The sequence below is a fragment of the Pan troglodytes genome, chromosome 8 (assembly GCF_028858775.2).
Source record: "Pan troglodytes isolate AG18354 chromosome 8, NHGRI_mPanTro3-v2.0_pri, whole genome shotgun sequence".
NCBI classification, from domain to species: domain Eukaryota; kingdom Metazoa; phylum Chordata; class Mammalia; order Primates; family Hominidae; genus Pan; species Pan troglodytes.
In genome coordinates, this window is record NC_072406.2 from 43811391 (window position 1) to 43826518 (window position 15128).

The following is a 15128-nucleotide window of genomic DNA, read 5'->3' on the forward strand; positions in this document are numbered from 1 at the left end:
AGGCTTCCACCTGCTTACTTTTTCCAAATAGTTAATAGTGATTATTATGATTTAAATACTTCTCTTGCATCCCCAACAACTGAAGTGCAAATGTGTTAAGAAATGTTCTGGTGCCAGATCCCTGAGTTTCCAGAGGCTGAATGTGCTTCTTTTCATATGTGAAGCCAAAACATACAGAACCGGACGATTCTTTCTGCAAACTTGATAACGTGCCTGCCGTGGATGGACTTGCCCATGGTGTGTTTCCATGAGCCTGGTCCAAGGACAGTTGTCACGGTACAGGCTCTACCACCTATACATCAGTGACCCTGCAGATGTGATGGCCTGCAGGGAGCCTCCACGGTGCAACCTCGATGGTGCTAAAGTGACAGAGGTGTGGTTGCACCAAGCATTCAGTCCAGTTCATTATTCATCAAACTGTTAGTTAGTGGAGCTCATGTTGGGCGTTTCCTCTCAGGTCTTAAGAAGAGATAGTAAAATGTGAAGCTTTAATTTTTAGGAAAGATAGAAGAGCCCCATAAAAACACAAAATACCCTAGGATTATTGCCAGGGTTCACTGAGTACTGACTGTGGCCTTGAATGGTGTTAAGAGCTGGAAATCCAAAGCTGAAACAGCCTTCGTTCCTTGCCTTCAAGGAACTTGTAGTCTGTGGCATTAATAAATAATTTCAGCCAGAATGAGGAGTGCTGGAAGGAGATAAAAAGGCATAACAAGTGCGGGGTGCCTGCCAAGGGCTGTTTCTCTTATCTCCCCCCACAACAAACTCTGACTAGTGCAGCCTCACCCCAGCCTACGTGAAAAAATGGAGGTGTATGAAGGAGAATCACCCCCAGTTCACACGGATAGTAAGTGGCAGAGCCAGAATGCAAATCCAGATCTGTCTGTCTCCTGGGCCAGTCAGCCTTGCACAGGAGTCAGGGTTCCCAGAGCAAGGGGAGACGGACTCCCTATCTAGGGAAGTTGGGGAAAGCCACAAAGAGAGGGTGATGGTTGAACTGCAACATGAACTGACTCCCTGTCTCCAGATTCCTTTCCACTCATTTCCCATCTCCTGGAGTCATAGTGGTCACCCCTGGAGAAGGCACTGGAGCACACGCCAATGGCCTGGCCTTGGATAGTGAGGGATGCTGCTAGACAGGTGAGGTGCAAGAGATGCTCCTTAAAAGATCCATCCCTTCAGCCCAGAAAGAAAGGAAAGGCCATGAAACCTGGGACCAATCCCTGGAGGAGGAGGTTGGTGGCTGGTAGCTGGGCTGCTAGGCAGGGGAGATGAGGAGGGGCGACCCTCGTTGCCATGACTGCATTTCTGGGCACAGTGGATGTGTCAATCCAGTGATTCTGAAAATGATCAACAATGTGTGCAAAGGGATAAGGGCTTTCTTGCAGCTCTGACAAGTGATCCTTGAGGGATACGGATCAGAGCATAATAAATTCCACACATATCACTCTGATCCATATAAGGCAACAGCCATCATCCTGGTGGACAACATCTCTCGTGTGGGTGCTGAAATGTGCCAGGTGCTTTTCATGGCTCTTGACTGTGTTTTCCAGGCCTTAGCCATGGAGGAGTACTCAACTAATTGGTTGTCTGATCCCCTGAATGAGAAAATGGCATTTTTCCATGAGAAGCTGTCAGCACCTGAGAGAAGATGGAACACCCAGGTGGGTCACAGGGTGACTGCCTGCCAATAGCATCCTCTAGCAAGGATGGTGCAAGCTGCTCCCTTTGGTGGGCAAGTGTCACCCAGGGTAGGGAGTGGTGCTACAGACCGAGTGACTAATGAGGAGAAACAGCCACACACAAAAAAAACGCTCCCAGAAGGTGACATTGGGGTTCACTGTCCTGGGCTTTGGCTCAGTGTCATCAACCAAAATAAAAAAACAAGATAGCAAGCAGAAATCCACCAGCACACAGAGCTACTAAACATGACTCACCTTTAGAATGCAACTCTGGAATGTGTCCCATTTGAAGACTCTGATGGTAGTTATCTGTGAGATCAACAAAACATCTGGCCTGATGTTCGATGTTGAGAGTCCCAGAAGGAACAGAACAAGTACATATTGGAGAAGCATTTGAGGTCTGCCCTTAAAATTCCATAAGGTAGGCCCCCCTGGAAGGGTCTTCTTTGGTGGCATTTCTGAAATGACCCAGTGGTCTATTTCTCCCATCTTTCACCTTCAGTATTAATAATAGTACCAATCCTATCTGAAATGTCTTTTATAATTGTGTAATTACACACCTCATTTATCCAATTGTTAGGCCAAGAGACTGATTAAATATTAACAACTGCTTGGTTCTCGTGGTGTCATTAGTTGGAACACAACCCTGTAATCTCAGGTAACACATGACGGTAATTATCCTTCACATTCACACTTAGCTGAAAACCCAGAGCAGTCAATCCAGATAAGGTTGCCCAGTTGAAAATGCATTGCCTTTAAATCCTGTTTTATCTCCACAGTCTCAGAGCAAGGTGCATTTCAGACCAGTTCAGGGGTTTTGAGAGTAAACCTGTCGTTACGGGGCGATGGCTGGGGGAGGGAGGCAGGGCAGGCATAACAAACAGCTCAATTCCCACACATGCAGCCCTCTCCAGTCATAAATCTGATGGGACTTCAGAAGTTATAATGGAATTTTTACCCGAAGCACCAAGATGGAGAATCTGGTTAGGTCAAGCATCCCTTACATTCAATAACAGTGCTGAGTGTAGCAGCATTTGCCTTTGTTACTTCCCTGGGTGGAGGAGGCTGGAGGGGCATTTGCAGGCCCAGCGGCCTCTGGCTGTGGCCATCAGGGCTTCTGCCTGAAGCCGCCTAGGGCTGAGCCCGTTGCAGGGCTTGGGAAGGGTCCCTCCTTCCAAACTGGTCTTTTCCTTTCAAGCCATCCCAGCTCTCTTCCAGCCAGAGACCCCCCATCTTCTCTACCCGTTTTCTTTCTCTTTCACAGCCTCTGGTGCCTCCCATCACATTCCCGCTGGCCCGCGGAGCTCTGGACACTGAAATTCTCCCTGGTGCTTGCTCTCAGGCCTTAGGTAAGTCATCTTGGTGCTTCGGGTAAAAATTCCATTATAATACCTAAGGAAAAAATACCTAAGGATATGCTCCTGCTTTTCATCAGCCCAAAGGCTAATTTTGTTTGAAGCATTTCTCCCCTTCTGACGTTCAAGAATACAATGGTTTCATTTTTCTGCTCCACAACTTCCTAGCTGTCCACCTCTTTCTGACCATCAGCCTCAGATTCTTGTGCCCGTAGGCAGGGCTTCCAGACCGGGACCAGGCCACCCTGATGCTGAGTAAGCGTTGCAGCTCAGAACTGTCCACTGTGGCCCCTGCCTTTGTGGATTTATCATTTTCTTCCCTATTATGCGCCTGTACCTACAGAATGCTCTTCACAGCTGGCAGCAGGCAGGCAGTGCCCAGGGGCACTGAGCCCCAGAGACCTGACAAGCCTGTTTGAGCCATGCCTGAAAAATGTGGCTCATCCTCAGGCTGCAGCGGGGAAAATGGAAGGGTTTAATTGGTTCTGACTTCAGGATTCAGATCATAGTTTTCCCTGGAGGTGTGCATTGCAGGAAACAATATTACCAAAGCCAGGTCCTGGCTGAAATTAATCAAGTTCCATGAACATTTGTAATGGGAAAACAGAAGAGAGCATTTGAACATTTAATTACAATATTTTGTAATTGTTAAATCACCAGTGACATTACAAAACGCTCTAGGTGAGCAGATACATGATGTATTTCTGTTGAGAAGGCAGAAATACTCAGCAAAAATGAAGCAATTGTAGCTATATTTTCTCCTCCTTTATCTTCCCCCAAAGGGAACAATTCAAATACATCATTTGACTTGATTGTTTTTAATTACATTGTAAACATTTCAAAAAAAATCTGGGATAAAGATGAACACACAAGTCAGTTGGTAATAAAAATGCAGGCTCCAATTCTTCTTGGATGACAGATGAAATGAGTTTAATATATTCTTGTTTTGTGGAAAGCATGAACATTTAAAACTGCAAACAACTGAATTCAATTAGCAGGCCTTCTTCGAAACGGCTTGGAGAACTGGAGGGCAAGGAACTCTTATTATCTGCCCATTGTAGAATTGCGGGGAGCATCACAGTTCATGGCTGGTATGAATTGGTGGAGAAACAATGTAAAATTGGTCCCCGTGTTTTTCCATATAGCTGTTATCTGGCAAGCAGATCTACTGAGAGATTAGGCTGCTAGTGTTTTCAATCCCTCACCTCACATAAGTGCTTAATTCATCAGAAAGATATAAAAGCAGAGAAAATACATTCAGTGTTGAAAGATGGACTGCTAACTGCATTGCTTTCAAATGCAAGTAAATCCCAACGGTAAAGTCCAATTCCAAATTTTCCTCCACTAATAAATCACAATCGGCAACTGTCGCTGGGCCCCATGCACGGCTCACCTGCCTAGAGAGGCACTCTCTGCGAGAAATCCGTCCTGTGCTAACTTTCTGAGTTGGTGGAGGTTTTGATTTTGGAGAAGAGAATATCTGTTTGTTTGACAGAAGAGGGTGTTTGCTGTGGTGTTCAAGGGATATGTATTTTTGGTCTCTTAGCACAGACATGACTTTTACAGCCCTGGAAACTCATAAATAACACAGTTCACACATTTAATTGCTTTGACCAGTTTGGTAGGAAGAGCAGGAAACTGACCCGAACAGGAACCCCGTTGTCACCTGAGCCGCACACCCGGTCTGATCTTTCCTTTGTTTTAGTTGTTAATCGTGTTCCGTGAAAGAAACAGTGCACGGTGACCCTCGACACTGAGGAGCACGATTCACTTCGACAGTTAGAACCCTAGCAACTTCTGCAACCTTGAGAGTTCAAGGACTGCAACAAAGACAATCAGTGGAGAACCATCGCGCCTGCAGTTTTCTCGGGAGAATTGAACTGCATGTCATTGGACAGCAAGAGAGTGGGCAAGCCAGGGACAGCCACCACAGTTAAAGTACTGTGGGCCATGCCTTCATGCCCCCCTCACTCATGGAATTTGTCTGGACTGAGCCAGAGTCTGGAGAGGTGGTGCAGCTGTTCCCTAAGTGAGTGGGGTTCCCCTACCTTTCACTCAGGGAATGTTTAATGTTTTCCTTTTACAATTTCCTTCTTCAGCTTCCCTCTCTCCTAATGATGAATCCTGTAAACTTTTGCTTTGCCTATGTTCTGCTGGAAACCATGTTACTGTGTACTTTGAAGACATTACTCCGTAGCAGGAGACAGGGTGGGAGGTGCTCTGGGGAATGACAGCAGGCCTTGGCTGGGGGAAACTGACACCAGCTGGAGGAGACAGCCCCAGGCAGGGAATCCAGCAGCAGAGAGCTCACCCCAAAGTGATGAAGGTTGCGTGGAGCTTGTAGGCTGCTGGGGGGAGGAATGTGGTCACAGGGCCTTCTCACCAAGCTCCTGTGGAGCTTAACTTAACTTTGGGCAGAAAAAGAGGGTAAACAAGGAACAAAAGGTTGTTGTAAGAAATTGAGGGCTACCTCCAAGTTTGGGGCCTAATAAAAAACTGTCCCTGTTCGAAGGGGAGGACTCGGCCCCATGTGGTTGAAGTGGAGAACAGCTGGGACCTCCCAGGGCCTGGGGCCTTCTAGGGAATGGGAAGTGACAACACAAGTAAGCAAATGAACTGGGGACATGAGAGAGGTGAGGCGGCGAAGTGGGGCCAGGGTAGCCCCGTCTCCAGAGGAGAAAGCTGGCAAGACTGGGCTGGGAGCACAAAAGTGGGCAGCTCCAAGGTGAGACCTTGGCATGAGAGGACTGCCATTTTCAGCCCTATTCCCTGGGCGGTTCACACTCAGGATGGTGTGGCCGGTAGGGCCATGGTTGCACCATAAATATTAGTTTAAAATTGGGGGAAATAAGATAGCTCTTGGAGCGGGTGGGGGGAGATTTTCTTCATGCTTCAGGTACAACTTACTTTTCAGTGGTTGCCCATCTTTTCTGTCTTATTTTAATTGTCTTCTAGAAGAATTGTCCATTTAAGACATTTTCACAACGATGTTGATGAATCTGACAGAAAATATTGGGATGATCTAAGAGCTTGCTCCTGGTGTACTGGCACCAATGTCAGACTGCACTTAGTAGAAAATTGGCAGGTATTAGCTAATGATTGGATGTGATTCAGAATGCAGTGCTTCAGAGTGTGAAAGGTTTAATTCAACCTCACAATGTGCCAGAGCCTGCTCTCTTTACTTAGGACTAATGCGGTCCCTGCAAATCACACCTCCCAGCCACTTCGTGTAGAAAGAGAGCAGTCAGCCTGTTTTCCTGAAAGGTAGTCAAACACTCTCACATAAGGAGAACGAGCTCTCTCATCTACACCTCTATATGCTTTGCCACCAACTGAAATTCAGCGGTTTCTTTCCTAAGTTAAAAGAATATTAATGCTGGAGTAGCTTAGGGTCTTGCCGAACATATTATAAGTTCCTTGTACTACTAGAAGGCCTTTTGCTATCTCCGAATCAATTACCTGAGACACTGACAGCCCTGCAGCCCAACACACTCTCCTTATCCCTGGAAAAGAGCAAACTTAAGGTTGCAGCAGCATGATTTCCTATCTACTGTCTCAACCCTTTAGCAAATCGCTCAGTTTTAGGGCTCTGGGCTTTCTCTTCTGGGACTGTCAACAAGGAGGCCAATTAGTGTCCATTATAGCGATGGATTTTGTGATGTGGAAATTTCCCCAATTGTGACTGGGCTGAAATCCCCAATTAATCCCACAGGACCCAGGAAAGCATTTGAGTTCTTTGTGATAATTGCCTAAGCTTGCTCTCTTCAGCAATAAAGGCCCTCGGAGTTATAACAATTATTATTACTATAATTATTATTTCCCATATAAGACGATGAACGTTTGAGGTAGTATTTCAGCACACTGATGAAAATCAAAGCAAAATGAAAACATTCAATTATTCGTTAATACCTGCCAATTTCCTTCTCCCCTAGTGCCTTTTATTATCATTGCAAGAGCCAGATTCTATTCTCCCATCGATGTGCAAATGGAAAAGTACAGCTTAGCAGCAGCAGCTCCCAGGTAAAGCCATCTGCCCGGAAGCCTAGAGGACCCTCCCAAGGCCAGCACGGCTCTGTGCCAGGCTGGCTCTTCACGCCTGGGACCCCCAGGTGGGCACGCTGGGTGCCTGGTTTTCCACATGACCGGGGCACCCGGGACCTGCGTGTGGATTTGGGGAGACCCCTGGAGGACCTGTGAGTCGTTCCATCAGTCTTTTGGCGACTTGGGATGGACTTAAGTTGCTATTAAAAGGGAAAGCAGACCCACTTTCTTTAAGCCAACACACTAAAATTGAAAAAGGGGGACCTCGGAGGAATCCACAGGGGAGAATGTGAATTAACTAGGTGTTACCTTTGACTGGTTTGGGCCAAGTGACAGCTAAATGAAAAGCGGAGTTTTCTCTTCAGTGGCCCTGGGCATCTGACCTGCGAGGAGACAGTAGCGTTAGTTTCCCTCAATGGAAGTTTCAGACTCATTTCAGAATCTGTTTCCGGAGAGATGATGGAAAGACAAAGATTACCTTGAAGCCTAAGAGCCCTTTTTGACCACGTTCTACCTTTGTGACCCAGCAGGCCTGGTGAACAGCAGGTGAACATTCCACAGGAAAAGTGAGGCCGGGGGAGGAGAAGGGAGGGGTCCTATCCATACACCCAGAAAAACTGCCCAGATGTGGGCTTCCTAGGAAAGCGGAGGAGGAGAGGGTGAAGAGTAGAGGAAGGCTGCTGGCTCCAGTGCTGCCTGAATTTGCATCTTCTGAGGACTTAATTTCTGCCACACCATTTTGTTTGAATTAGGATAAGAAATGAGAGACAATTTAGGCCAGGCGCGGTGCCTCACACCTGTAATCCCAGCACTTTGGGAGGCCGAGGCGGGCAGATCACCTGAGGTCAGGAGTTCGAGACCAGTCTGGCCAACATAGTGAAACCCCATCTCTACTAAAAAAGAGACAAAACAATAATTAGCCGGGCATGGTGGCAAGAGCCTGTAGTCCTAGCTACATGGGAGGCTGATGCAGGAGAATCGCTTGAACCTAGGAGGTGGAGGTTGCAGTGAGCTGAGATCCCACCACTGCATTCCAGCCTGGGCGACAGAGTGAGATTCTATCTCAAAAAAAAAAAAAAAAAAAAAAAAAAAGAAAGAAAGAAATGAGAGACAATTTCAAACCCAGCCCAAACCCAAAGAGTTGGCAACTCTAGTCAAGTAAAACTTTGAAAAGGATTTCAAGGCCTGGCAGCTTACTGGGGTGAGTCCCTAGATGGGTGGCAATGTCCCTTTTCCAAAGGGGCAAAGGGGAGCCACCCAGGGCACTAACTGAAGTATGCCCCGGAGACCTTATGGTCGGCCATGGGATGTCTGAAGTTCCAGCATTAGTTATCCCTTTGGCATGAGGTCATCCTTCAAAAGGTCTAAGAAATTTAAGTTTGTGGGAAGAGAAGAGCGTCATTCATCAAGCCTCTGATAGCAGGGATCTGAGAGACTGGGTGACAGCCCAGAAAGGCCATGATGTAGGGGAGGGGTCAGAAAGTCAAAAGTCTGTAGCCAAATATTTCAGATTTTATTTGCTCGTTAGTGGGTCATGAAATCAACTTAGTGCAAGGTATCCAGCCTTTAAAAACGAATTAGAACAGGACATATCAAAATACAATGTAAATTATTTTGTATACTGTATTATTTTTATAAAATAAAACCTTTTGTCTCAGTTGTATAGGTATCTATCTGTGTATAGTATTTGTATGTATTAATGTGTGTCTTGGGTTGTAAACACATCTTTTTTATTTGTGGGTCGTCATCTTCCTGGGACTGTTAGGCAGTAGGGACTCAAGTGAGAAAATGCACGGGGGCACCACAATTGAGGGACTAGGACAGATGTTCCCTCCTTCACAATTCTGCTGAGGCCTACCCTAATGAAAACAGCACAACTTCAGCTTAATCTGGTAAAGCCAAGTCCGCACACCTACAACTTGCTGATCTTGGACAAAGCTGACAAAAACAAGCAATGGGAAAAGGACTCCCTATTCAATAAATGGTGCTGGGATAACTGGCTAGCCTCATGCCGAAGATTGAAACTGGACCTCTTTCTTACACCATATACAAAAATCAACCCAAGATGGAGTAAAGACTGAAATGTAAAACCCCAAACTATAAAAATCCTGGAAGACAACCTAGGCAATACCATTCTGGACATAGCAATGGGCAAAGATTTCATGACAAAGATGCCAAAAGCAACTGCAACAAAAGCAAAAGTTGACAAATGGATCCAATTAAACTAAAGAGCTTCTGCACAGCAGAAGAAACCATCAACAGAGAGCAGAAAACCTACAGAATGGAGAAAATATCTGCAAACCATGCATCTAATAAAGGTCTAATATCCAGCATTTCTAAGAAACTTAAACAAATTACAAGAAAAAAACAACCCCATTAAAGAGTGAGCAAAGGACATGAACAGACACTTTTCAAAAGACATACATGTGACCAGTAAGTACATGAAAAAAAGCTTAACACCACTGATCATTAGAGAAATGCAAATCAAGTGAATGCCCTATGAAAACCACAATGAAATACCACCTCACACCAGTCAGAAAGGCTATAATTAAAAAGTAAAAAAAAACAGGTGCTGGCAAGTTGCAAAGAAAAAGGAACGCTTATACATTGTTGGTGGTAGTGTGAATTAGTTCAACCATTGTGGAAAACAGTTTGGTATTCCTCAAAAACCTAAAAACAGAACTACCATTCGACCCAGAAATCCCATCACTGGGAATATAAATTGTTCTATCATAGAGACACATGCACACATTCATTGCAGCACTAGTCACAACAGCAAAGACATGGAATCAACCTAAAATGCCCATCAATGGTAGACTGGATAAAGAAAATGTGGTGTACATATACCATGGAATACTATGCAGCCATGCATACTAACACAGGAACTAACAAACACAGAACAGAAAACCAAATACCACGTGTTCTCACTTATAAGTGGGAGCTAAATGATGAGAGCACATGAACACATAAAGGGGAGCAACACACACCGGGGTTTACTGGAGGGTGGGGTGGAGGGTGGAAGGAGGGAGAGGATCAGGAAAAATAACTAAAGGGTACTATAGGCTTAATACCTGGGTGATGAAATAATCTGTACAATAAACCCCCATGGCACTAGTTTACTTAAATAACAAACCTGCACATGTACCCCTGAACTTAAGGTTAAAAAAAATGAAGGAACTTGCCAGAATTACAGAGCTAAATAGTTGGTAGAATCAGGAATGAAATCTAAAACCATAAGACAACAAAGCCCATGTTTCTAACCACTGTGATATATAAAGGAGACCATAATGGGCTGGGCGCGGTGGCTCACACCTGTAATCCCAGCACTTTGGGAATGCCAAGGCAGGCAGATCACATGAGGTCAGGAGTTCGAGATCAGCCTGGCCAACATGGCAAAACCCCGTCTCTACTAAAAATTCAAAAATTAGCCGGGCGTGGTGGCGCATGCCTGTAGTCCCAGCTACTTGAGAGGCTGAGGTACGAGAATCGCTTGAACCCTGGAGTTGGAGTGAGCCGAGATCATGCCACTGCGCTCCAGCCTGGGAGACACAGCAACACTCTGCCAAAAAAAAAAAAAAAAAAAACAGGAACCTGTAATGATACTAGACGAAAATAATTATGAACACTTGAGTAAGCATTGGAGTTTCTAAGCATAATACCAAATGCAAAGGCCATGCAAGAAAATACTGCCAGATTTGATTGTAAATAATGTTAAATTCTGCTATGCCAAGCATATATATGAAATATGAGGAAAAGTTTTTAAGGAAAATGCAACAAAACATTCCAATAGTGCAGTCACCTTCTGTAAATTTTCTGTGCATATATGAGCACACATATATCCTTTTTCTCCCTCTTTCTTCCCCCTTTTTAAACAGCAAATGGGGACACAGTATACTTTCTCCTGTACCTTGCTTCCTTCACACAATACTTATTCCAGCCCATAAAGTACCACTTCAGTCTTTTCGACCACACCATGGTACTCCATTATATGGTGTACTGTCATGTTTTTTACCAGCTCTGATAGACATTTCAGTTGGGTCTAGTCTTTTGCTAACTATAAACAATGCTGCAGTGAACATCCTTGCTCATCTACCTGTGTCCTTGTATGGTACTATCTATAGGACAAATTCTTAGAAATAGAGATCCTGGGTCAAAATGTGCATTTTAGATTGTGATAAGCACTGTCAAATTTCTTTCCATTACAACAAAATATTAATGGCACTGTGCACCTGGACACTAGAGACATGTTCCCCCCTTCCCCGTACAGTGCCCCATTGGGCCTTCCATCATCAGAAAGCTCCTCATGCTACATCTTGACACATTATTCCCGTCCTCCTGCTTCTCTTTGCCCGCCCTTTACTTCCAGAAGGAAAAAAGACCATTTGAAAGACTTAGTTTTCTTGGACATTTTAGAATAACTTTCCTTGGGTGTAACCATTGTCAAAAAGGCTTGGTTCAATGAATGCCTTATGAAAACCTGAACTGTGCTTTAATTTGCATTAGACTGGGAGAAGATAGCATGTTAGGTTCCTAAGCACAAGACCTTAAATATCTTTCAGAGACAGCCAGAGCTCTAGGGCTGGTTGTGCAGTGCATGTGTTTGAGCTACTTGGATCTCTTCCATAGGTGAATTTTTGTAGTAAGATATGCATTACAATTCAGGCAGCAGTCAGACTAAATTCGGTGCTTTGTCTCTGCAAAGGCCTGGTGGTCTCTTTGCAACTCCTAGGTGGAGATTAAATTCATATTTAATGAACAAAGGCACAATCTTTTCATTGAGGAGTGCTCAGTGGCTATTTATTTAAAAATATGATCTATTATAATTCTAATAATTTTGAGATTTTGTTTTTGGAACATACTTAAAATGGCAAAAATTGCCATCCTATTGTTTCTTCTTAAGCTAAGGGGGTGAGGCAATTCTGAAGATAGGAGCAAATGTAATTGAAAAAGAAAATTTAGCTTCACATTAAAATAAGAAGGAATAATCTGTACACCTTTTAGTTGTCACATTTGGTTTCCTCCAATGGGTAGCATTTTTCCTACAGTTGAGCAATGCATTGAAATATATTTACACTTCAGAGCATGGAAAATGTGATGTATTCCTAAGCCAACATCTGCATACTAAACACAAATTTAAAATGTGCCCCCAAAATTGTGGCTATAGTTTTATTATAGGAATAACCATGACCGTGACCAAACATAAGACACAATAAACAGTTCACCTCTAGAAGTAATATTCCTGAAGAGGTGGATATTGTTTAAATATACATTAGGTTAAACCACAAGCCTAGATAAGCTTCTGATTGTCCAACGTCAGAGAAGTCAGAATAAAGTTGAAGCTAAAAACCTGTTCTGCTAAATTCCAGGCCATACTCACCAGGACACTTTTTCTCAGGAGCCCAGTGAAAAGGGGAGATGCTATAAAATATGTACCTAACAAAGCTTGTCAGCAGCTTGAATGGAGCAAACCAGTCCAGATCTGAGAATTCTAGGAAATAAATGAAGTTGAACATTTACTGCCAACAACCATGTCACTGGGGCCACAGACAACTGGAGCCACGCAGCTGGGGAGGGGAGGAGTCTGTAGCCAGAGAAGGCAGTGGAACGCACCCAGGTTGGATTATTTATGGTGTGCTGATGAAGAGGCAACTTTCCATATGAGGAACAGTTTAACAGAGGAATAGTCAAGCTAAACAAGGAAGAGGTCCAGTGAGAGAGAGAGAGAGCAACAAAAGCGGACGTGAATAAAAATGACAGGTAATAAAACAATACAAATCTAAAATGCTGTAACTTTCAGAAATAATTTAGGGCCAAAAGAAGAGGAAAAAAATCTAGTTTTGCTGGCGTTGGGACAATTTTCCAAGAAGCAAAAGACATGAAGCAAAATGAATGTGCTGAATTTAAGACCAAGTTTGCCTCCATGCCTTTCTAGCTACAAGTTTGGTTTCTTCTAAGGCTGGTTTATTCATAAAAAGTGTTAATTTTGTTTTTATTTAGCTGATGTATCCTTTTTTTTTTTTTTCAACAAACATCTGCTGTGCACTATTCCATGTCAGCCGCTGGACCCTCTAGGGCTCTGTGCTGAACCTCTGTTCACAGGCACAGTTCCTGCCCTCATGAGGCTTATTATCTAGTGTGAGAGGTGGACAAGTCCACCCTCAGCTTCTGGACAGCAAGGTGGGTGCTATGATGACAGCTATAACAGGGGCAAGGGAAGGGCAGAGGGATAACCGCAGGAATGAGGTGCTGCATGGGCTGAGACCTAAGGAATACAGGCCCCAAAGTGAAGCCTGGCATGGAAATAATTTAGTGAATGTTGCTTTCTATTCTGATTGAATAGACACTTACCAAACCTCCATGCAATCCAAACCCTAGTTTTTATTTAAAAATTAAAATGCATTTCATGGCTAGGTGCGGTGCCTCACGCCTGTAATCCCAGCACTTTGGAAGGCCAAGACAGGAAGATCATGAGGTCAGGAGTTCGAGACCAGCCTGCCTAACATGGTGAAACCCCATCTCTACTAAAAAAAAAAAAAAAAAAAAAAAAAAATAGCCAGGTGTGGTGGCGCATGCCTGTAATCCCAGCTGCTCGGGAGGCTGAGGCAGGAGAATTGCTTGAACCCGGGAAGCGGAGGTTGCAGTGAGCCAAGATCGTGCCACTGCACTCCAGCCTGGATGACAGAGCAAGACTCCAACTCGAAAAAAGTATATAAAATAAAAATAAAATGCATTTCCTGCAAAAATGCCAACTTCTGTGGTTCCTAGTAGTTTCCATCCTTGAATTCTGCACTTAAGATCTGTCTACTCAAGCTTTTTACAATCTTTCATATGGTACAAAATACCTCTTCTCCCAAGTCTGGCCAAAAGCCTAATAAATACCAGCCACCAGTTATCACATGGCCCACAGGTGCCAGGCATTTCGTGTGTGTCTCTTTTACTCTTCACAACAGTGCCTTGACATACGATTGTCACCCCCATTTCACAGAGGAGAGAATGGAGCCTAAGAGGGGACACTCTCTCAAGGCCACACACAGTAAGTATTGGAGCACTTTGTTGCACACCACACCACCTCTGGCCTAAGTATACAGGTTGGGACTGTTCCAATAACATCTCCACACCCAAGAAAGGCTCTGAGCTGTTCCCAAAGTAACTTTAGCTAAATACTCTCTCTCATCTTCCTGCCTCCCCAATAGGAGGCCCTCTTCCCACCATTCTCAATGAAGCACTACTAGTAAGGGCCAGAAACTCCTTATTTTGGGTGGCACTGGGGCTGTCTGCATTGTAAGGCAGGGGAGTTTTCAAAAGCTGAGAACTGTAACACTGTACCACAAATGAACCCATACTTACATCCAGGGAGGGTCCTATATGCCCCACTAACCTTCCTTATCTTAAAAAAAGAATTTTCGGCTGGGTGCAGTGGCTCACGCCTGTAATCCCAGCACTTTGGGAGGCCCAGACAGGCAGATCACGAGGTCAGGAGATCGAGACCATCCTGGATAACATGGTGAAACCCCGTCTCTACTAAAAATACAAAAAAAAAAAAAAAAAAAAGGAAATTAGCCAGGCATGGTGGCGGGTGCCTGTAGTCCCAGCTACTCGGGAGGCTGAGGCAGGAGAATGGCATGAACCCGGCAGGTGGAGCTTGCAGTGAGCCGAGATCGTGCCACTGCACTCCAGCCTGAGCAGCACTCCAAAAAAACAAAAAGAATTTTCTTAAAGATGAGTGTCACTTTTTCATGGCTCCCTACCTGCGCCCTCCCTCTCCCTATGGATCAGTGCTCTGTTGAGTCATCTAAATTTAGTTAGTACATTGGAGCTGCTGTTCTGAAATGCTCGGAAATGCAGCTGCTCTGAAATGGGGATCCAGCCAGAGTGCTGAATCATGAGCCAATCATATCTTCTCCATACCTTTGCTCTTTTCCCCATTCCTCACTGTACTCCTTTCTGGAGACTGCCTATGGCCTTGCCGTAAGAATATGTGGGGAAATAAAGGCCACAGGTGGGCTCCTGCACAATCCAGGGGACTTGAGACTTTCCCCGAGTGCTGGGT

The 15128-nt window shown here is 44.6% G+C and overlaps 1 long non-coding RNA gene across 1 annotated transcript; it reads right to left on the reverse strand.

Annotated features, from left to right (window-relative positions):
- Positions 1–1937: 1937 nt before the first annotated feature.
- On the reverse strand, positions 1938–7464 carry LOC134807151 (uncharacterized). Its single transcript, XR_010146844.1, has 3 exons — positions 7388–7464; positions 5945–6036; positions 1938–1991 (listed from the first exon to the last, which is right to left on the reverse strand). It is a non-coding gene; the product is annotated as an uncharacterized LOC134807151 (long non-coding RNA).
- Positions 7465–15128: the final 7664 nt, after the last annotated feature.